The sequence below is a fragment of the Gossypium hirsutum genome, chromosome D01 (assembly GCF_007990345.1).
Source record: "Gossypium hirsutum isolate 1008001.06 chromosome D01, Gossypium_hirsutum_v2.1, whole genome shotgun sequence".
NCBI classification, from domain to species: domain Eukaryota; kingdom Viridiplantae; phylum Streptophyta; class Magnoliopsida; order Malvales; family Malvaceae; genus Gossypium; species Gossypium hirsutum.
This window is the reverse complement of record NC_053437.1, coordinates 12,194,184-12,217,937: the sequence shown is the minus strand read 5'-3', so window position 1 is coordinate 12,217,937 and position 23,754 is coordinate 12,194,184. Positions and strand designations below refer to the sequence as shown.

The following is a 23,754-nucleotide window of genomic DNA, read 5'->3' as shown; positions in this document are numbered from 1 at the left end:
TCAACCTCTCCAAATCCGGCCAACAGGGGCGTCGGTCGCGCCGCCGTGGCCGACGGCCGGCATCACACTAGGGTATTTCCGATCAGCGCGTTGAAGCGCGTTCAAAGACCGAAACCTTAGATGGGGAAACAAAGAGAAAGAAAAGGTCTTCGCCCTTTCCTAAACCCAAATCCGACGATAGCGAATGACCGATTCAGGTATGTTTCTTTCTCCTTTCTTTACTTTATTAATAGTTTCCCTTTTTTGAACAGATTTGTAAATAAATAAATAAATAAAAATAATGAATAGATAGATCGGAAAAAAAAAGAAAAAGAAATAGGGCATTAACCTCTGTTTTATTTTATTTTTGATATTCTAAAAGTGTCTGAACCCATACAAAGAAAAGGCTTGTGGATTTTATAGCCAAGTTACAAACGTTTAATCACCGTTTCATTTGTCGTTTCCTATTTGTTCTTTGTTCTTTTGTCTTTTTACATGTTTTTTTATTTGGTCTTTTCTGTTGCGTGTTATTCTTTGTTTGCAGGTGTCAGGAGGCCGACGGTCAATGATAGGCGAGTAACGGTGTGCATGAGGAGTGGCAGAGGCAGTACGTGCGACGCTGGGCATTGGGCAGAGGCATGCGGTACTTGAGGGTTTGCTTCTCTGCTGAATGTCTGTGGGCTGCTGTTGATTTGGGCTTAGGGTAAATTTTTCTTTAGGCCACTTGAGCCCACTATTTTTTATTATTTTTGGTTTTATTTTGGACCCGGGCAGATTTTGGGCTTTACAGCTGTCCCTCTTTGCTCATTGTAGTGCAACGAGAATGGAGCAAAGACTTTTAAGAAAGGCTAAATTTGCCCGGTCTCGTCGAGTCTTGACTTCTTGGTGCTGCTCCAATCCATTGCGTCTTGTTGCTGCGATTCACTCCACTGCACTTCAGAGAGATACGGCTTGTAGCTTCAATCCACTCTGCTGTAACTTCATGGGGGACGGGATTCGTAGTTTTAGTTTGCTCCACTACAACGTCAGGGAGATAAGACTTGTTGCTTTAACCTACTTCACTGCCATGCAACGTTAGAGGTATAGGATTCATCGTTTTAATCCGCTCCACTGCAACTTCAAGGAGATATGATTAGTAGCTTCAATCTGCTTCACAGCAACTTCAGGGAGATAAGATTGGGTATCTTTAACCTGCTTCACTGCAACTTCAGAGAGATAAGGTTTGTTATTTCAACCTGCTCTACTGCAACTTCAGAGAGATAAGGTTTGATATGATTTGCTCTACTGCAACTTCAAAAAGATAAGATCAGTAATTTATAGCTTTAATATGTTCCACTGTACCGGCAGGGAAGTAAGATTCGCTGTTGTAGCTTCAATCTATTTAACTGCAATGTCGAGGAAACAAGATTCACCGTCGTAGCTTCAATCTATTCCACTATACCGCCAGGGAAGTAAGATTTGTCGTAGTAGCTTTAATCTATTTAACTGCAATGTCGGGGAAACAAGATTCGTCGTCGTAGCTTTAATCTGTTCCACTGTACTGCCAGGGAAGTAAGATTCACCGTTGTGGCTTCAATTATAATGTCGGGGAAGCAAGATTTGTCGTTGTAGTTTCAATCTATTCCACTGCACCGCCTGGGAAGTAAGATTCGTCGTTGTGGCTTCAATCTTTTTAATTGTAATGTCGGAGAAGTAAGATTTGCTGTTGTAGCTTCAATATGATCTACTGCACTACCAGGGAAGTAAGATTCACCGTTGTGGCTTCAACCTTTTTAATTGCAATGTCGGGGAAGCAATATTCACCGTTGTAGCTTCAATCTATTCTACTGTACAGGAAAGTAAGATTCGCTGTTGTAGCTTCAATCTTTTTAACTACAATGTCGGGAAAACAAGATTAGTCGTTGTAGCTTCAATCTGCTCCACTGCACCACCAGAAAAGTAAGATTCACCGTTGTGGCTTCAATCTTTTTAATTGCAATGTCGGGGAAGCAAGATTCATCGTTATAGCTTCAATCTGTTCCACTGCACCGCCAGAGAAGTAAGATTTACTATTATAGATTCAATCTTTTTAATTGTAATGTCGGGGAAGTAAGATTAGCCGTTGTAGCTTTAATCTGCTCCACTGTACCACCAGGGAAGTAAGATTCACAGTTGTGGCTTCAATCTTTTTAATTGCAAAGTCAGCAAAGCAAGATTCGCCATTGTAGTTTCAATCTGCTTCACTGCACTGCCAGGGAAGTAAAATTCAATGTTATAGCTTCAATCTTTTTAATTGCAATGTCGGGGGAGCAAGATTCATAATTGTAGCTTCAATTTGTTCCACTACACCGCTAGGGAAGTAAGATTCGTCGTTGTGGCTTCAATCTTTTTAACTGCAACCTCAGGGGTATGAGTAACTCCATTGATCTGCTCTCTGGGGAATATAACCTGTAAAGTCCATTTTATGAACCTATTTATGCCTAGTGTTTAGGATGTCATGATTAGAATGAATCAGATGCTCCTAACTAGATGTGTATGTATGATATTTGTAGAATGTCATGAGAATGATCCCTTTTTAATGCTTAGGTTGTCATTACTCACTATTCATCAAGGTTCTATCACTAATGTCTTCTTGTTCAGCCGGTATCTTTGACGGAAAAACCAAAAAAATAGTCGCAATTTAGACTATTCTTTCTCCAATGCCTCTAACCCTTAAGTTGGTTAGTTCTAAACAATAGCTCTGCTTCAGACCCTTGTACTATTTAGAAGCTTTCAGAGTAATATGCAAAACTTCTTTTGCTTGAATATTATCAGTCCAGTAATCGTTATTTCAATGAAAAATGCTTGAAAAAATTATCAAAATGGACAAGATGAAATTTTGTTGAGAGCGAAGCTCGAAATGAATAAATCAATCAATATAGCAAATTTTGCTAGAATACAAAATGAGAATAAATTAATCAAGATGACGTATTTTGTCAAAAAATATAAAAAATGAATAAAATAGAAATAGGTGCCCCAGATATCGTAGCATGAGCTTCTCTGCCCCAAGCTCCTTGAAGACCCTTTTGAACCTGACATGTGTTTAGAAGTCCTAGAAGACTTTGATGATGTCCCAAAAGATAGCATCTCTCCTTCTTGCTAATTTTGGAAATAACAAGACTAACGCATGCTCCACCTTCGATCAAAACTTGAATTGTAACACCCCGAACCCGAAACCGACATCGGAGTCGAACACGAGGTGTTAACTGGCTTTAACCCCTTACAAAATTTATTTTCCAGACACTGCCCAATCTGTGTACTAGTCGTTTTAAAAATCATATCTTGAGTTTCGTAACTCGAAAATCAGTTTCGTAATTTTTCCCAGAAACTAGACTCATGTGCCCATCTATGTATTTTTTTCTAGAATTTTTGGTTGGGCCAATTAGTACATTTTATTAGTCAAAGTCCCCCAAGTTGCAGGGGTCGACTACACTGACCTTTGCCCATTACGACTTGGATATCTCCCTGCACGGGGCTTCAATACTGTTGCCGTTTGTTTCTATGAAAACTAGACTCAGAGAGGAATCTGTACATATATGGTACGACCCCTAATTATCTCTGGTTAATTTATAATGAATTTCCAAAGTCGGAGCAGGGATTCCAGAAACCGTTCTGGCCCTGTCCCACTAAAATCTGAATATCTCTTAATATACTGCCCATATGATCTTTTTGTTACTTCCTCATGAAAGCAGACTCATCGAGCTTCGATTACATAATTTATTCATCAATTAATTCCACTCCTACTATTTTTAGTGATTTTTCAATCTCATGACACTGTTGCTGCCAGCATCTGTTACGAAAGTAACTAGGTCCATTTCATGCCTACCCTTGATCCACTTCAAACTAACATTCGTGCCATTTTCGCATGGCTTAAAGTTTACATGCCATAATTCAAACACAACGTACTAGCTTATACATGCCAAAATGATCTTCTAAACACACTAAGAAGAAAGTACCAAAACTTGCTATCCGGTGTGATGACTTCGATGACGGCCCGACCCCGCAAAAATAGATGAGTCCAAGCAACCTATAATGGGTGACAAGGAAACATCGAGTGAGTTTATAACTCAGTAAGTCATAAGCAATGCACTACCATCTATCAACAACATTATCACAAGAGGAAACAAAATGGAGCGAGACAATTTACTCCATCCATACCGAACCATACCATAGTTCCTCCAACCTATCAATTCAATTTCATATCAATTCATGCATTCACATTCTATATACTCATCAATAGGACATTGAAGCAATTTCATAAATCGATTTATTTTCGTTATAATCAAACGACTATACAGCCTTTCACCCATCCTACGATAATTTTATGTACGTGACTTCAAGTATATATGTCACATAGGTTCGAACTTACCGAGCTCAACACCAAGTATAAGCATAGCACCTATTAGCCACGTACTCAAGACACTTACCCGACCCGCCGTCCGCGATCGACTCAATAGTGTCGCACACATAGTGTCCATAATGATTCACGAATGTATATTGAGCCCGCACACTCAGTGCTATACAATCAACTCGCACACTTAGTGCCACGTAATCAAATCGCACACTTAGTGCTACATAGTTAGACTCGCACACTTAGTGCCGCATGGTCAATTCGCACACTTAGTGCATCATATTCATTTCGCACACTTAGTGCAACATAGTCGAATCGCACACTTAGTGCTGTACAATTTAATCCCGCGCACTTAGCGCCAATCTCATGGTCATAAATGATTATCCCGCACGTTTAGTGCCGAGATCAACAACTCAGTACATCTTACCTCTTTTCATTCATTCAACAATTTCATCATCACATACGTACATGCATATATATATATGTATATTTATTCATTCCAATCAGCATCAATACATACACATTATGACCATTTGAAATAATACCCACTACATGCTTAATGACTTACTTTATGTTGGGTAAAATAATTCCGAGTCGGCTACTCGATGACCTTCGATTTCCCCTTGTTGGACGCCTCTCCTTTAGGTTCTTGAGCTTAAATAATACAAATAAGAGTATTCAATATTTAACCCAATAACATGAATTTATTTATCACATTCGGCAATCACACATCATTAAATTTTCAAACCAAGACGTCATTATATGACCACATATACACATATCCATATACTTAAGCTCAATAATTATAATGTAATATCATGTACCCACTTTAAGTATATTGCCGAATATACTTAATCATACATGCACCTAACCAAAACAATTTCCTAAAATCTTCATATCATTTATACACTAGGCCGATTGCTCTCACCAAGTTCACCTATATTCTTCAACAATTACTTCATTGATCAAGCACATATTCGGCTAAGAAATGGCAATTTTTAGCAACCTTCGATTTAGTACTTAACTTTTACCACATATCAAATAACTCACTTCCTTACTCATGTGACCACGTATATTCGGTCATGCATACACACATAAAATCAATTTGAAGACTCTATCAATCCAACATACATTCGGCACCTTCATCCACCATTCTACCAAGCATGTAATATTCAAACACAACCAAACTCACATTCGGCCCTAGCTCATAACAAGGTAGCCGATTCTTCTTTTTTTTATAGTTCAAACACTCCTCTATCATCATTCACCTAACTTTAACATGAAACAACAAAACTCACCATTTCTCATCCAAATAACATGAACAACAACCATTCCTTGAACACTTTCTCATGACCGATTGCTCATGTTATCAACAAGATTCAAGGTTTGAACATGGGCTATTTAAAACATGCATGCATCTCTAAGACAACATTAAACATACCTTGGTCTAAAGGACCACCTTGGCCGAATCTTGTTTCCCCTTCTTCCTCTAGTTAGAACAATTGCAAAAGAAAGAAAATATGAACACTCCTTCTTCCCTCCTTATTAAGCATTCAAACTCCCTCATTTTTCATGCCACAACATCAAACACTCTCCCTAGGCAAGCAATGGCCGAATCCCTCCCAAGTTCCTTTCTCCCCTTCTTTTTCTTGGTTTTTCGGCTAGGTGATGGCAAGTATGACACCCCTTTTTTTTTGTTCCCTTTTCTATTATTAATCCCATCATTTGTTCACCAAAGAAACATTTTAAATTAGAATGAGTGGAGCATTATCACTCCTTGGCCGGCCACCATAAATTTTATGGGCAAATTGACATGCAAAACCATGCTTCCTCAACCTATTATTAATTAATCCTTATAATTCATCTATCATCTTTCCTAACTTCGTCAACTAGGTCCTTTTTGAATGAATTCACAATCCTAATGCTAATATTAAGCATTTAATTTCTCATACATTCACTGTCACACAACAATTTATGCAATTAAAACACGAAAATAAATTTTTGGCTCGGTAATGTGGTCTCGAAACCACATTCCGACCAGGGTCTAATTTGGGTTGTCACATGAATTGCCCATTCCTGGGTTTTCAATTCAAAACCCCTTTGGTCTCAAGGCGCCCTTTTGCGGATTTTCACCTTGGCCTCTCCTTTCATTTCTTTTTCTTTTTTTCTTCTTTTTCTTCTTTTTCTTCTTTTTTTTATTTTTTTATTTTTTTCTTTTCTTTTTGTAGAATATTTTGATTGAATATGAACTTATAGATTTAGGCGTGTCATTTTTATCCCCTCCGATCAAAATCAACACTTTTCCAGATAAGACCCTCCACATAAGGTCCTTCCCAGTTTGGCATCCACTTTCTTCAGAAGTCTTTTGAAAGGGGATGATCTTCTTCAATACCAGGTCCCCCTCATGGAATTCTCTAAGGCGAACATTCTTTGATGAGCTCGCATCATTTGTTTTTGGTGCATTTGACTATGACGGATAACTTTGAAACTTTCTCTTCAACCAGGATTGGATCCAAAGGCTCAAAGAGAAGGAATTTCTGCTTTAATGGGCAAAATCGCCATAAGCTAAAGCGAAAGGCGTTGCCCCGGTAAAGGTTTTTTGGTTTTTGGTTTTTAGTTTTTTTGTTGTTTTTTTTCATCTTGGGGCGATATGGTGTTAATCTTGAACAGACTGTAAACTTTTAATGTTGTGCTGTTGTTCAAATTCAATGCATTGTCTGATATGAGCCTTTTGGCATTCCATACTGACATATGATTTCTTTTTCAAGAATTTGCTGACCGTCGTCTTTGTGACATCGGCATATGAAGCAGCTTCTGCCCACTTAGTAAGATAATCGACGACCATAAAGATGAATGGTGACCGCCAAAAACCTTAGGTGAGATTGGTTCAATGATATCCGTGCCTCACATAGAGAAAGACCATAACTTCTATTGATTCTTTGTAAGGTAGGATCTTGTTCTACCATCCTTAACAAATTAGAGGATAAACTACAGTCTCAGTTATATTCAAAGTCCTAAGGCTCATCTGGACACATATCTTGCTCAAAAGAAGATTTTAAGTCAATAGTAGTGTCGCTCATATCATTAATATCTGGAGACCTGTTATAGGGACGAAGCCAGATCCAAGGAATAAAAGAATCTAAGAATATTTATCTGTATAGTATGATTATGAATGAAATGAAAACAATAAAAGAATATTTGCTCGAAGTGAGAAACAAAGATTCATTTTATTGAAATAAAGCTATTGAGCATAAGCCTATCTTGCAAAAGGATTCTTATTGCTCCTAGGCTTAGAGCAATAAGCGTGTTTTGGACATTACTCCGAATTAGGTCTAAAAAAATATAGGGATCTCTTCTACAGTCCTATTGTTCAAAACACTCCCAAGTGTGTTAAGGACAGATGCCTCATAAATTATCTTTCCCGGCTCCTTCTTCGGATACGGCGTTAACATTCAAATTTCCCAACATTCCTTCCGGGCCTTTGACTTCTTCAAAGAATTCTAACTCTTTATTATTCATTAGACTTTACAGCAAGGCTTTAAATTCAGTACACTCCTAGATTTCATGGCATTCTTCAGTGTGGTTAATCCCTTTTGGTCTCTTCTCCAAATTCTAAATGGTTAATCCCATGTCCATCATTTGTTTCAAAACTCATTTTAGTGGGGTTTTTACTTCTGCAACATTGGTTTTGGTTCTTTTTCCTCTATTCTCAGCTATCACATTTACCTCTGAGTCTGGATGACTGGGTAATGAATTTCCTGCCACATTAGGTCCAGATGGATCGTCAAACTTCACGATGTTCATCTTAATGAACCTTTCAACTAACTTTTTAAATGTAGTACAGTTTTCAATCGAATGCCCCGTAGTTCCTGCGTGATACTCGCATTGGGCATTCGCGTCATACCATTTGATGTATAGAGGTTGCATGGGTTTTGAGTATAACGGAGCTACTACATGCGCATCAAACAGATTCTAATATAACTCTTTATACGTTATTGGGATGGGTGTGAACTAGAGTCTTTCTGTGTTTGGCATCGAGTTGGATTCTTGCTTTGAGGGACCTTGATAGCTAGCTGCTACCATCTTTGGCTGGCCTACAGTGACTGATTTTGAATACCCTTTATTATATAAGCTCAGGTTGCTCACTTCATTTTCTTTGTGCTTTAGGGTTAATCTTTTGGCACTTTCTACCGCATCTATCTTCTCACTTCTTATGGCGTTTTCAATCATCTCGCCAGACATTACCATATCTGGGAAGCTCATAGTAGCGCTTCCCAATATGTGGCTAATCAATAGGGCTTTCAGAGTGTTGATGAAAAGCATCGCGGTTTCTTTCTCCAGAAGAGGTGGCTGGACTTGTGTCGCTACCTCTCTCCATCTTTAGGCATATTCCCTAAAGCTCTCACTTTTCTTCTTTTACATGTTCTGTAATGTGATTCTATCGGGTGTTATGTCTGTTACATGGTTGTCATGTTTCATGAAAGCTTACGCCAAGTCCTTCTGTGAGTGGATGTTGGCACAGCTCAGCTGATTGTACCATTTGGTAGCTGGTCCAATCAGACTATCCTGGAAACAATGAATTAACAGTTACTCGTTATTAACATATCCCGTCATTCTTCGGCAGAACATCATGATGTGAGCTTCAGGACAACTGGTCCCATTATATTTTTCGAATTCTGAATCCTTGAATTTCGGCGGAAGTACCAGATCTGGGACCAAGCTGAGATCTTTGACGTTGATTCTACAACGGTAATCAGCATTCTCCATTGCTTTAAACTTTTCCTCTAGCCACCTATACCGATCCTCAAGTTGTTTTGGTAGATCCACTCTTGCTTTTTCCACTTTTGCCATGTCGTCAAGATCAGGAACAACGGGGTTCGTTGGATTATCTCCTGGATTAGAACCCGAGCTTGTTTGAAAGTTCATTGGTGCCGAGGCACTAGCCTGATATTGAGGTCTGATAGTGACAGGTATTTTTTGCGGGCACATCTCTGGTTGCTGGGGTGCTCGTCGGGGTAAAACTTGGAGGATAAATAGGGTCCTCATAATCAACCCCAGAATCAACTACAAGGCTTTTTCCTTTATCATTCCCTCTAGCCAATAACTGCGCCAATTGACTCATCATAGTTCTTTGGGACTCTTGCATGTCTTGTTGGATTTTATCTAGTCGTTCCTACATCTGATATTGCATCTCCTTTTGCAATTGTTCCAATCTTTCTAACCTCAGATCCATTGCTTTTATTTGGCGACAGGTACCGTAGTGATATTTGGTTGGTGGATTCTTGTTGGTTTTCAGATTAACTAAAATAATCTCGTTTAATTAGGCTCTTTTGTGAAATTTAATACAAATGATGTAATGAAATGTAATGTAGATGAATGGAATGAATGCAAAAAGAGACGTTGATTCTGATTAAATTCTATTAGAACAACTTTACTAGAAAGTAAAATTCTTTACATAAAACGGATATTTACATATATGGCCTTGCCCTAATACTTAAAGTGAAGATATCGATCCTTTTTCTCACATCCAGATGCTAGGATTGAATCTCGAAACTCTTCAAAGGGGCACCTCCTTTATCTCATTTTTGCTTGATCAGAGCTGTGACCCATTGTTCACTCATCCTCGTGATGCTCATTGGCTTTTTTAAGAAAAATAGCGTTAGCAGGTCTCGAATAGTCTTCGTCAGCTTGAGTCTTCGGGCGACAAGGCAAAGTCGTGTACTCATTCCCCAGACTATCACCCTTCATTCGTTACGTTTTCAGACCATATTCGGACGTCCGCATTGTCTTTCATTTTATCAAGAAACTTATTTTCTTATGACAAGCTCTCTATTTAGATACTTGAACGTGAATCAACACCTCTTTTCTATTTGATGAAACATGCAATGCAATGCAATGCAATCATAACCGAAACAAAATGAAACGGGTTAGTACAAAGCAAAAGTAAGAAAGAAAGAAACAAATAGAGCACCTATTCGGGTAATTACTAGGGTTTGGCGTGGTTCTACCTAGGGTAGGCTCCTAGGGCTCATTATATGCGGTTTGGTTCTAAAGTAAAGGTACTCGAACCGGTAGATTCCTCGATCCTTACCCATTATAGGCTCATATAAACCGAGTTCAGTTTAGGGGAATACATTTCCCTATGGCCATGAAGAAATGAAAACCTCACGAAGACATAGGTATAGATGTATCCCGAAAGCGATTCACAATCCCATGCAGAGGTGAAAACCTCACGAAGGCATAGCTTCTCACTCCCACTTAAAAGGGTGTAAACAAGCAGTCATGCGATGTAATGTGCAGGAAAATACCAAAATTTAAACCATCACAGCAATTATAAACCACAATGATGAAGATCGTAACAAAAACGGATGAAATGCAACAAAATGATCGTACATTTAAAACAAGTTTTCAATCTTCGACAAAAGACAAAAAGTAATCAACTCGTGGCTTGACTCTCTTATTTTTGATCCCTAGTGGAGTCGTCAAGCTGTTGACACCATTTTTTTGACAAAATGGGGTCGACTTGGATTTTGAAAACGAAAACGGGAGTCGCCGCCAATCCTTTTTTAATGAGGTGTGATTGGGTCACCTCGAAAAGTGATTATTTATTAAAACAACAATTTTGGTCTACAAGATTTGAAAAAACGAGTTCAGAAGTCGGTTACGTACGAGGAAGGATTAGCACCCTCGTAATGCCCAAAATTGATACCTAATTAATTAATTAGTGTCTTAGTGTCAAAAATTGGAAACTTTGAAGAGTTTTAAAATACGATCCCTTGTTAAAAAAAAACTTGTGTAAATCAAATTATATGTTAAGACCCTCTCATTTCGGAGAGAAAAAATGTCATATCCAATGAGTTAGGGCATGGTATTTCACATCCTCAAAAATGAACTTGTCCTAAAAAAAACTCATGCAATAAAATTCAAAATGGTATTCAGTTGTTTAAGTCAGATGAAGAAATCGTAGTCCAATACGTTAGGGCATAATTTATCAAAATTCCAAACACTGAATATTGCCTTTATTATTTTTTAGAAAAACCTCATCTCGAGAAAACAACATGTCATATCAAATGCGTTAGGACACAACGTATCAAATTCACGATACAAGAATACATGCCGAAAAATTTATTTATTCAAAAGATATTTGATTCAATTATTCGGGTTTGGAAAAAGAAATCATGTCTCGTAAGTTAAAACACGATCTTTTGTTAATTCCCGAGATCGTTTAAAAATTTATGTTTGAAAAGATTGTGTACTTCGATTTATTGAGAAAATTGAAACCCCGTAAGTTAGGGTACGATTTCTCAAAATTTCGAGTATGAAATATCGTTTTATTTTGAAATTATTATTTTTGCGTATTTGGGTAAAAATTAATGCAATATTTAAAATAAATGCATGAACGAAGGGTTAAGTTGATAGAGTGACAATTAACAATATGGTGAGATAATTTTCGAACAACATATTACACGAATGAATTACCATGGCATAGAAATATGAGTAAACAGAATGATACACATATTGACAATAATTACACAACACATCAAATACAAACATTAACGATCAAAGCAAATAAAACAAAATAATATCTAAATCAATTTAAAGAAAATTATAGCTCAACAAGAATGATTTGTAAAGATACTTCAAAATAAATAATAAACGATCCAAACAACAAAATATAAAAAAACTAAAATTAAACAACAACGAATACAATTAAAAATAAATAATATATAAAAAATAGTTTTAAAATATCTACGTACATAAATTTTGAAAGATATACATATATAAGTTATAATAAATAATGTATAAAAATTTAGATAAATTTAATGTGAAACAATTTCAAATAGAATATAAATATTTTTAAAAAAAAAGCATTTTTTCGATAAATGAATAAATTAAAAGACTGGGGACGAAGTTGAAATGGGATTAAAAATTCAAGGTTTAAATGGAAAATACAAAAGAAAAGGCTGCAAGGGACTGAAATAAAGCGCGCACCAGGAATTAGGGACCGATTGGGAAATATTCCCAACCCTAATGCGCATCGTTTCAACGCAGACCAAAATGAAACATGCAAAAAATTCGTGGGGCCAAAATGTAAAATAAACGAAGGCCGGATTGCAATATACCGCAGAAGCGGAGGGGCTGAACATGCAATTAGCCCCTCCTAACAAAACACGCGAATCTTTAACGCCACTGGGTCGGGTCTTCGAGTCAGTCATGAAATGACGTCGTTTTGGCCATTATCGTCTAAACCCAAAAACGGCTTCGTTTTAAACCCAATATAAATGTCAAAAAACAAACAAAAAAATCAATTTTACCCCACCCCATTACAAAATTAGAGAGCCTTCAAAAACTCTCTCTCAGCCTCTCAAAATCCGGCCAACAGGGGCATCGCTCGCGCCGCCGTGGCTGACGGACGGCGTCGCACGAGGGCGTTTCCGACCAACACGTTGAAGCGCGTTCAAAGACCGAAACCTTAGATGGGGAAACAAGGAGAAAGAAAAGGTCTTGGCCCTTTCCTAAACCCGAATTCGACGGCAGCGAAGGACCGATTCAGGTATGTTTCTTTCTCCTTTCTTTACTTTATTAATAGTTTCCCTTTTTTGAACAGATTTGTAAATAAATAAATAAATAAATAAAAATTATGAATAGATAGATCGAAAAAAAAGAAAAAGAAATAGGGCATTAACCTCTATTTTCTTTTATTTCTTATATTTTAAAAGTGTTCGAACCCATACAAAGAAAAAGCTTATGGCTTTTATAGCCAAATTACAAACGTTTAATCTCTGTTTCATTTGTCGTTTCCTATTTATTTTTCTGCTTTTCTCTTTTTGCATGTTGTTTTTTTTTCTATTTGGTCTTTTATGTTGCGTGTTATTCTTTGTTTGCTAGTGTCAGGAGGCCGGCGGTCGGTGATAGGCGAGTAACGACGTGCGTGGGGAGTGACAGAGGCGGCAGAACGTGCGGCGCTGGGCATTGGGCAAAGGTGTGCGGCGCTTTAGGGTTTGCTTCTCTACTGAATGTTTGTGGGCTGCTGTTGATTTGGGCTTAGGGTTAATTTTGTATTTGGGCCACTTGAGCCCACTGTCTTTTAATATTTTTGGTTTTGTTTTGGTCCCGGATAGATTTTGGGCTTTACAAGTGGTTTCAGGACCACTTAACCGAGTTAAAATATTTATTTCATTATTTTAATAAGTTTTACAACATGAAAGAATTATCCTGTGAAAGTTTCGTAAAGAAATTTTGACCGATTAAATGGTTAATTCGGTAAAAAGGATTAAATCGTATAATGCATAAAATATGAGTTCTATTAGTAAAATGGCTTAAATGATTATGGAATTAATTATTTGAGTCCTTGCATGGTAAATATACCATTAATTGCATGGGTGGACAAGTATGGGCTTAGTGGAAAGGATTTTTATGGTTTATATTAAAGGTTAATTTGGTAAAATGGTTATTAATATTGAATTAAAGTAGAAACAAAACAAAAGTGGCAGAGTTCATTTTTTCTCTGCACGATTTTGAAGTTTAGAAAGCCAAAGTCATGGCTTTTACATTCAGCTAAGCATAACTTCTCAATTCGGGTATGGTTTTTTTCCGTTTTTAATCATTTCTACGTTTTTGAGTTCTTTGTAGCTCAATCTAGCTAGCCCATGCTCTAATTTCTGAAATTTTTGATGATTTTGAGTTAAGCCATTGTTGAATGTTTGGTTGTTTGGATGTTTAATGGTAGAATATTGTTGGTTGTTAATAGATATACAAGTTTTACAAAGTGATTTTGTCAAAAATGTAAAAAAAAAAAAGGATTTATTTGTAAAAGATAGAAATATGGTAGTTAGAAATGTGAATAAAATGAAAATATGGGTTGCTATTAGGTTAAGTGAAATTTGGCTATAATGGGTTTTTGTTTAATTGTGTAAAATTTTGCCATTTTGTGTGAAGGGGGCTAAATTAAATTGAATAATTACTGAAAATATTGAATTGTTATTATATAGATCAAGATAAGCAAATATCGGAACTTGATCGGGGGAAACAAAAGTTAGATAGGTAGACGAAAGTATCCGAGCAAATACGAGGTAAGTTCGTATAGCTAGAATTGAATTATTAAATAACTGTAATTGTCCAAAAATGAATGTATGTAAGTTGAATGAATAATCCATTTGAATTTTAAATTACCGATATACTATTATATTACTATTTACATAAATGCAAATGAAATGTTACAAATACCATATACGTTATATTGTTTTGGTATGATAATGGGCACTGAATATGAAATTTTGAGTATTTAAATGTATGTACTTAATTATATTAGATATATATATACACATATGAATTGAGAAATTGAGTTATTGATTTTTCATTGCTTAATTGATGAAATTGGATAATACCGAGCCCGTTTGAACTTTAGAAAATCGTCGGATACGAGTGACTTATCACTAGGGTTACCGTTTGGTCGAGCTCCTGCATTTGTTGCGGACTCACCACAGCTCGTATGAGCTTACCGTTTCAACTCTATGGAGCTTACCGTTTCAGCTCTATGGAACTTACCGTTTCAACTCGATAGAGCTTACCGTTTATCAGCTCGGAATAAGCTTACAGATCATGGCTCGAAAGAGCGAAAATGGTAATAAATTGACGAATTTCTGATAAATACACTTATAGTGTATCACCCGTATATCCCTCGATGTTCTAATAGGTTTAACGGGCATAATTACTGTTACTGATTATATGAATAAGCTATGTAATTATATGGATGAATTACCGTTGATATGTATAAGTTACGGTTGATACGGATAAATTTCTGTTATTATTGATGAATTACAGGTTATACGAATAGGAAAGAATTAATATAAATGTTTTATGATTTACATGATTTAAAAGTTACATGAAATATAAGATTTACATGGATTGTTTGTTTTATGAATATATGAATTATAGGGACGACATGATATATTTAGCTATATGACTAACTCATGGATGGTGATGTGAATAGACTTTGTGGACAAATGAGTTGATTTTAATTGTTTTAATGCTTAAATGTTAAATTGGTAAGTTTAATTCTATATTATACATTTTACTAAGCTTAATGCTTACTTCATTCATTTTCTTATGTTTGATAGATTTCGGAAGCTAGCTTGATTTCGGACGAGGTCAGAGATTTGCTATCACACTATCGAAACGATTTTCGGTACTTTTGGACCTTATGTAAATAATGTAAATATGGCACGTATAGTTAGTTTTTGGTATGAATTTTGGGTTTTGATCAAGTTATGTGGTATGGCTTGAGTTGGAAATGTTTAGTTAGAATGGGAACATTATGTGTTATGTTCATTTTGGGTGCACTTTGATAAATGGTATTTTGGTATAATTGAGTATATAAATGCATTGGTTGCGATTTGAAATTTGCAGGGAATGTTCAATAGTTATAAATGGGTTATAGTCTTTTTTTTTTAAATGAATGAAGTCAATTAGTAAGAATTTATATGAATTTATTATTATATATGTTTGTTATTTATTTAAGAATTACTGTAGATTGTCCGAGATATCCGGCAATGCCTTGTAACCCGATTTCGGTGACGGTTCGAGGTTAAGGGGTGTTACATTGGTTAGGCATATTAGATGATTAATTTGACCTATTTTGAGCATCTTTAATTGTGTTTTCAACAGGTTAAATGGTTGGTAATTGAGTTGCCTAGTGTCCAAGTGAGTATGAATTGGTAAACTTAAGTGTTAAGGTACATTTAAGTACACACGGCCTAGGACACGGTCTGTCACACAGCCATATGTCACACACGGGCAACACACACAGGTGTGTGCCCTGAACGTGTTGTGAAACAGTATAAGTGTAGTTTTTGCACGGACTGACACACGACCTGCGACCTGGCCGTATGAGATTATTTCGAGAGGTATACAACCCAGGCACACGGGCGTGTAGAATAGTCACACTCACATGTCAAGAGCCACACGGTCTGCGATATGCCTGTGTGACCCAAGTTAGTGAGTTACACAGGTAGAGACACGAGCTAAGACACGGCCATGTGTCCCAACTTCGAAAGTCACACGGTCTAGAGCGTTCCGCACGGCCTGGCCACATGGCCGTGTGACCCCTATTTTTAAATATGTTTAAAATTTTCCCTAAACTTTCAAAATTATTTTAAATTAGCCCCTGTTTGATTTTAGAATCTTTTTAGGGTTTCGTAAACTTTTATTAATACTTTCATTTGGAATGAAATAGCATGATTCATTATTCAATTGTATAAAACTATAATATGAAAGTATTAAATTGTCATGATCTACCCATGTATAATAGATGATAGTAGTTAACTTGCACCATTGCTTATGATGTAATTAAATGTTTTGATTTGTTAGTAATACCTGTGACCCTAATTCAAGGGCAGGGAGGGGCTAGGAGTGTTAAAAGGAAAACACTAATATGGTCATAGATCAATCTCTTGAACCAACATTTTCATGAAAAGATAGGCTCCTTGGCAAGGGTTTAGTTGAACGAAACAATACCCCTATTGATTTGGATACGATTTTGATATCTTAGAAGGAGATCCACTATTAATGGAGTCCCGTCGATTGCATTCTTTGATAGGCTTCAGCAACTTCTGGTTAAGGAGATGGCTACCACAGTGGTGGTTAAACCATTGGGAAGAAATATCGGCTACAATACCTTTGAAAACAAGATCTACAACCTGTGGCGCTCGGCCATGCCGACAAATATATATTTCTATTTTGTTTTGATTTTGAATTAGATTATTCCAATCAAATCCATTGTAAAGAATTGTAAAGATTAGAAATCAACAAAAGAAAAAGTAAGTGGATCTAACCCATTGAATCGTGACTATATCCACTATTCTGATATTAAAATTCGATAGAGATGAAATTGGAACAGTCGATTTCTTTTTATTTCATATTTATTTGGACTCCACAAGAATCCGTCGATATTTCCGATTCAATCTTCTTGTTCCTAGGAATAAATTAATATTCTATTCCTTTCAAACTAATGGACGTTGAACATGGATATTTCCTGGTGAAATTTCAAAGCAATGAGGATTTTGAAAAGGTGCTCACCCAAGGGCCATCGGTTGTATTCAAAATAGTATTTTATCGTATAACCGTGGACGTCGGCCTTTAATCCCTCGCAATCGTTTCCTAATGTTGTCATGACATGGGTTAGATTGCCTAGCCTTCCAGATTTCCCGTATAAGAAGAAAATTTTAGAAGAGATTGGAGGTTTGATCGGTCGACTGGCAAAACTAGACTATAACACTGACAGTAAATCGAGGGGGAGATTTGCTCGAATGACGGATTACATTAACCTTGATAAAGCTCTAATCCTAAATATTATGGTAAATGGATTTATACAACGTGTCGAATATGAGGCCTTACCTTTGATTTGTTTTGGTTATGGCAGGTACGATCATTTGAAGAATATATGTCCTCACTCTGTCAGTAATTTGGATCAACCAAGGGAGAAGGAGGTGCCGCCGGTCGGAAGTGTCGAGGGGAAGGAAGAGGAGGTTTTCGGGTCATGGATGGTGGTTGAACGAAAGTCACGGAAACTTTCCACTGATCAACGAGAATCAAAGGCAAAAAATTCAGGGACGTGATTCATTTGGATCTAGATTTAATATATTAGAAAAAGGAGAGCTAGCTGCTGATGTTGCAGCGGATTTACAGGGAATTTCTTTCCAAAAAGGGGAATTCATTATGGATCCAGTGGGGTGGGGAGTGAGTCGGTCAAAAGGGATAAAGTGCTAGGAGTTTTAATGGGCCCATTTGATGGTGATATCCAACACTTAGGTGCAGCAAAATCTGGAAAGCCAAATTCAGGCTTTAGCCCGAACGGGGTTGCCGCTTCTTCAGGCCTTGGGGTCCACCTGCTAACGTGTTAAATGGGTCATCTTCGGAGGATTCTAGGCCTAGTCCAAGAGACCAGTCTGCAGCAAAAGAAATAAATGGCCCGAATAATAATTCCTTTCCCGCAAGCTTGGGCAGTCCCTCTCCTGGCGTATTTATTGAACTTGTGCAAAGGAATCTTGGGCCAAGTCAAAAAGGCCATTTGGTAGTAGGTATGGGTCTAAAAAAACAATTTATTTTGAATCAGGTTAATAAAATTAACCCAGAAGCTGAACCTACATCAAAAAGCTTGGAGATTTCTACCAACTTAGACTCTTTTAATTCTCAATTTGGCACGACATCACACATTAATCCTACCTTTGAGGGACCGACCGAGACTAAGGTACCTATTAATAATGTTTTACTGGACCCCGCTAAACATTCTGCCATTACTTTTAATGATAAGTTGAATTCGAAAAAGAACAAAGATAGTGACACTGGAAATTTGGGGGAAGGGTACACGGGAGTTAAAGGACGTGGCTCGGGATCCAAGGGTGCTTCTGTTGGGAGCGGAAGGAACCTCAACAGAACCAGTAGGGGGTCGTGGTGGTCGGTTCAAAGTTGCTGGCAATTCTCGGGTCCCTTTAGTAGATGCGATGAATCCCATGGCCGAACTGATTAGTGACCAAATTGGATCGAGCTTTGGTACTGATGCAGCAAACACTGTTGGTGATACCCGGAAGGATCTAGAAAACCCCTAGCAGTAAAGGTATCATTTCTAATCTTTTTTCTTATATTTTTTTTATGAATTTATCAATTTTTTCTTGGAATTGTTAAGGATGTGCAAATAGTAAATTTTTACGCATTTTCATGAATATAACCGTAAGTACAAACTATTTATTGTAGGTTTACTAGAAACTAGAGTTAGTGGAAGTAAAACGGATTCAATTATTGCTAGATTGGGTTTTTAGTTCTCTCACATATGAAAGCTATCGATTTTTTTGGAGGTATTTGGATCGGTTAAAAAGACACAGTAAAAGTTGAAATCATTCGAAACCATCCCCAATTTATCTTGGTTCAAGCCTTTGTAATTTTGGAAAAACGAGTTTGGAAAACGTAGTGGAAAATAAATTTAGAAAAAAACCAAAGTTTTAAATATTTTTCAAAAATAAGATATTTGTTGTAATATCTAAAGTAATAAACATTTAATTAAAATTATACCTTTGTGATTCGTTTAGGATGAGCGCTTCAACTGAGTAGTCTTCCCGCTATCCTCAAGCTCACGTCTGCCAAGTGTGGCTCGCTTCGAATCAGAAAATTTTTCACAAAAATAAGTAATGGGGTAGTTTTGTAATTTCTCTAAACTTTTGGGTCAAGTTGTAAATAAAAAAATATCTTTAGATATTTTCTGAAATAATCTCTTTAGAGAATTTTCTCTCTACAACTTTCTCTTAAAATTCAAGTGTATGTGTAAATAATGACCCAATGCTCTCTTTATATAGGGAGCGCTTAGAGAGTTCAACTATATTAAATTTAATCAATTTAATATTAAATTTAATCTAATATCAATTTAATATTAGATTAAATTTAATATTAAATCTTATTAAAATAATAGAATGTTTATCTAGATAAGTATTAAATTAAATTTAATATTAAGATAATCACGTCGATATTAAATTAATAAAATACTATTAACATAAGAATTAAATTAAAATTAATATTAAACCATTAAAATAATATTAGTTTTTGAATAATTAATCTAAAATCAAATTCTCTGGTGAAATTTTAGTAGGAATGTAACTCTTCCATTACCCAACCACCGACGGCCAACTGTCGCCAGCCATCGGGACGCCGTTGTCGTAGCCACCGGCACCGCTATGTCCGGTGATGCAGGTGCAACACCCTTACGGCACCCCGAGCCGATTCAGTCCGAGTCAATAACGTCCCGACCGATTCGGTCTAGCCACCAATTAGACTGTCAGTCCAGTTCACATATTGGGCCCGATTCGACCAGTTTTTGGGTCTTGGTCTCGATTTTGGGCTCCTAGGCCTAATTTACTATCTCAAGTCCAATTTTCAAGTTCAATTACTTATTAGGTCAGTTGTCTTCCTTGAAAATTAACTTCCAAAAATATCATATTAATTTTAATTGAATTGATTAATTTAATTTTACTTTATCAAAATTAAGTTTTCCAAAAATCACTTAGATTTTTCAAATTAATTTTTCAAGAAAATTCTTTAATCAAATTCTCTAGTTGAACAATTCTCACGAATACCTAATTTAATTCCTCAACGAGTAAATTGGCTCAATTAAATTATTCCCAAAGTTGTAGGATTTTCTTCTGATTCAAATGAAGTCTGATCGAGCTTTTGTTGAGCTAGCGGAGGGATCAATCGGACATATACAATTAAGCTTTAGTGATTGCAATTATGTCCAGAAGCATCATTCCGATAATTTGCAATTATTTAATCATTGAGTCAGTCCACAATAAGTACCATGATTGAAAACTCCTTATTGTATACTCTTTACGAAAGAAATTCATCCAATTGCTTTGTCCAATGATCTCGTCATGTGTGTGTTACCCTCATATGATGTCATTGATTCCTTTGAGTTATATTCGTTCACTCAATACAACCCTATTTTTATCTCATTGTCACCATTATGTCTTCGTAATGATTAATATGATCACTATCAACAAATGATTGTCATAAATTGTTCGTTCGAGAACTAGCAACTCGTAGTCACGTTTCATATTTATCAATCCATACAATGCCAACTAGAGGATATCATTAACTCTTTAATTGAGCTATGAATTCCACTATTGCTAGTGAAGTCATGCCATACACAAGTCATATACCGAACATACCGGCTATGGGCTCGATCATCTTTAGAGCATAAACCTCTACTTATATCAAAACACATGAGTTGCATACGCATGGTCAGTGGCTAACTCAGGATTTAGGTAAATTACATTCTGAACATCATAAGTGAATTAATTCACAAACGGATTCAGAATTAATTCATCTTGGGTTTAGTCCAATGTATCATTCTACCAGTGAATACATTTATGTCTCTACCCGTGGAGTCAACTACTCCAATAGCTAAGACTTGTAACAGCCCGGTTTTAGTTTAATTGGAACAGTAGTTTCGGGACCACAAATCTGAGTCAAAAAAGTTTTATATATTATTTTTGGTGTCTACAGGATGTTAATTTATATGTGTGAAAATTTCATGAATTAATTTTATCGTTTGTGTGCCGATTTGTGAAAAAGGATTTAATTGTAGAAAATGCAAAACTTATGTGCCATTTGTTAAAGTGTTGAATTGACATGGCTTTTTAAGTATGAGGTCCTTATGATGCAATTGGACCATTGAATTAATGCATGGACAAGTAAGGACATTAGTTAGTGGGATTTTAATGTTATATGACTAAGGCTAAATTGGTAATTGTTGTATTAATATGTATTAAATAAAAGAAAACATGAAAATGGCCATGCATGTTCTTTATTTTTGGCCGAATGTTGAGAAAGAAAATAAGCTTTTGAGCTTTTAGGTATTCGGCACTTTGGAGCTCAAAATTAGGTATGTTTCTTGTTCGGTTTTTGATAATTTTTATGTTTTTGAGATCGTTGCTTTGTATATTACCTAGCCCATGTTTTAATTTTTGGAATTGATGATGATTTTGAGAAGTGTCATTGTTGATAATGTGATGAAATTGTTGTTTGATGATGAAAAATAAATTTTTGATATTAGATTATTATGTTTAATTAAGTGATTTTTAGTAAAAATGTGTACTAAGGATTTAATTGTGAATTTTGTAAATTGAGGGGTCAACATGTGAAATAAATTATAGAAATAGGTGGCTAGGGACCTTGGGTCGGCCTAAGTAGAGTGGGTTGAAATTTTGAATATTTTGAGTTGTTTTGAAATAGGGACTAAATTAAAAAAATGTGAAATGTTAGGGGCTAAAATGCAAATTTTCCATTTATGTGTTTTTGGAATAAATTTGAATGAAATGTGTTATTAAATATCTAAATTTGAATTTATTTAGATCAAGAACAAAAGAAAAAGGAATTAGAACGGGGGAAGTCGAAAGTGGTCGAGTAGTCGATTCCATTCGCTTGTCTTCGTCCGAGGTAAGTTCGAAAGTAAATTATTGAAGTTAAATTTATTGTATTTATTTTATGTATAGCCAAATCTAAATGTGTGTGTACCCTATTATGTTGAATTGTATTTGACAAATGATGATTAATTATGAGTTTTAATTGGTTGATTTACGACATCCAAAAGTCATACGAACTACAGAAATGCTGAAATGTGACATCGTGTAAGACCACATCTAGGACGTTGGCCTCAATTTGAGATTTACGTGTAAGACCATATCTGGGACATTGGCGTAGTATATGATTACGTGTAAGACCCTGTCTGGGACAGTGGCATCGTTGTTTGATTACATGAAAGACCATGTCTGGGACGTTGGTATTGTATGAACTTTTTAAGCCGATCGAGTATCTTTTCTTTGAATCCGTAAGGTATAACAGGAAATCACATGGTAAACCTGAATGTGATTTTGAATTAAATAATTCAGGTACATTTAAGTTATACGAAATTAGAAGTAAAGGTAAGTAATATGTATAATATGAAAGATGAATTAATCGTATAAATATGATTATATATGTATGTGTACATGATTAGTTGATTTCGGCCTACTGGTGTAATTTTTATGAGTTCTTTGAAAATTTTGTACTTACAACTTACAAAGCTATTTAAGCTTAGTGTGTGTCTGTTCATTCATTTCTTTTATACAGTTTTGGAAGCTAGTTACGAGCTCGGGGATCTTCAAGGAAGTCCGTCACACTATCGACCTCTATCTCGGTATTTTGAAAGCTCGAAATTTTGAACATATGGCATGTATAGACTAGCATTTATTTTGGTTGGTCTTGAAAATTGTAGATATTTAGCCATGCGAAAATGGCTTGGTTTAATGCTAATATGCTAATGTTTAAGAAATTTTGGAACATGGAATATTTGTTTAGAATACTTAGTATATGAATTTGGTATGATGCAAAGATATATATATGGTATGATTAGTTCATGTTGGTAAGCTTGTTGTAAGGATGAATGATTTATTTTGGTTGTGTTTTGTTAATGATGCTACGATAATGTATAATCGGCCATGAAATAGTTCATTTTGGAGGTATGATTTGTAGCATATTTGTGTGATGATTGATTATATAATTTGGCTTAATTGAAGTAAAAATTGTTGATTAAATGTTGTCCAAATATTGATTGAATGTTGTCCAATTGTTGATTAAATACTGTCCAAATGTTGATTTAATGTTGTCCAATTGTTGATTAAATGTTGTCCAAATATTGATTGAATGCTATCCTATTTTTGATTAAATGTTGTCCAAATGTTGATTTAGTGTTGTCCAATTGTTGATTAAATGCTGTCCAAATATTGATTGAATGTTGTCCAATTGTTGATTAAATGTTGTCCAAATGTTAATTGAATGTTGTCCAAATGTTAATTAAATGTTGTCTGAATGTTGGATAATTT

General features: G+C 35.9%; 3 long non-coding RNA genes across 3 annotated transcripts; 2 read left to right on the top strand and 1 right to left on the bottom strand.

Moving 5' to 3' along the window:
- Positions 1-13,740: 13,740 nt before the first annotated feature.
- On the top strand, positions 13,741-15,741 carry LOC107921937 (uncharacterized). The gene is made up of 3 exons (XR_001691148.2): positions 13,741-13,929; positions 14,341-14,421; positions 15,469-15,741. It is a non-coding gene; the product is annotated as an uncharacterized lncRNA (long non-coding RNA).
- A 1,420-nt stretch (positions 15,742-17,161) lies between these two features.
- On the bottom strand, positions 17,162-18,091 carry LOC121213845 (uncharacterized). The gene is made up of 2 exons (XR_005909314.1): positions 17,744-18,091; positions 17,162-17,506 (listed from the first exon to the last, which is right to left on the bottom strand). It is a non-coding gene; the product is annotated as an uncharacterized lncRNA (long non-coding RNA).
- A 573-nt stretch (positions 18,092-18,664) lies between these two features.
- LOC107921898 (uncharacterized) lies at positions 18,665-23,370 on the top strand. Its single transcript, XR_001691134.2, has 3 exons — positions 18,665-18,962; positions 22,246-22,330; positions 23,003-23,370. It is a non-coding gene; the product is annotated as an uncharacterized lncRNA (long non-coding RNA).
- The last annotated feature ends 384 nt before the right edge of the window (positions 23,371-23,754 follow it).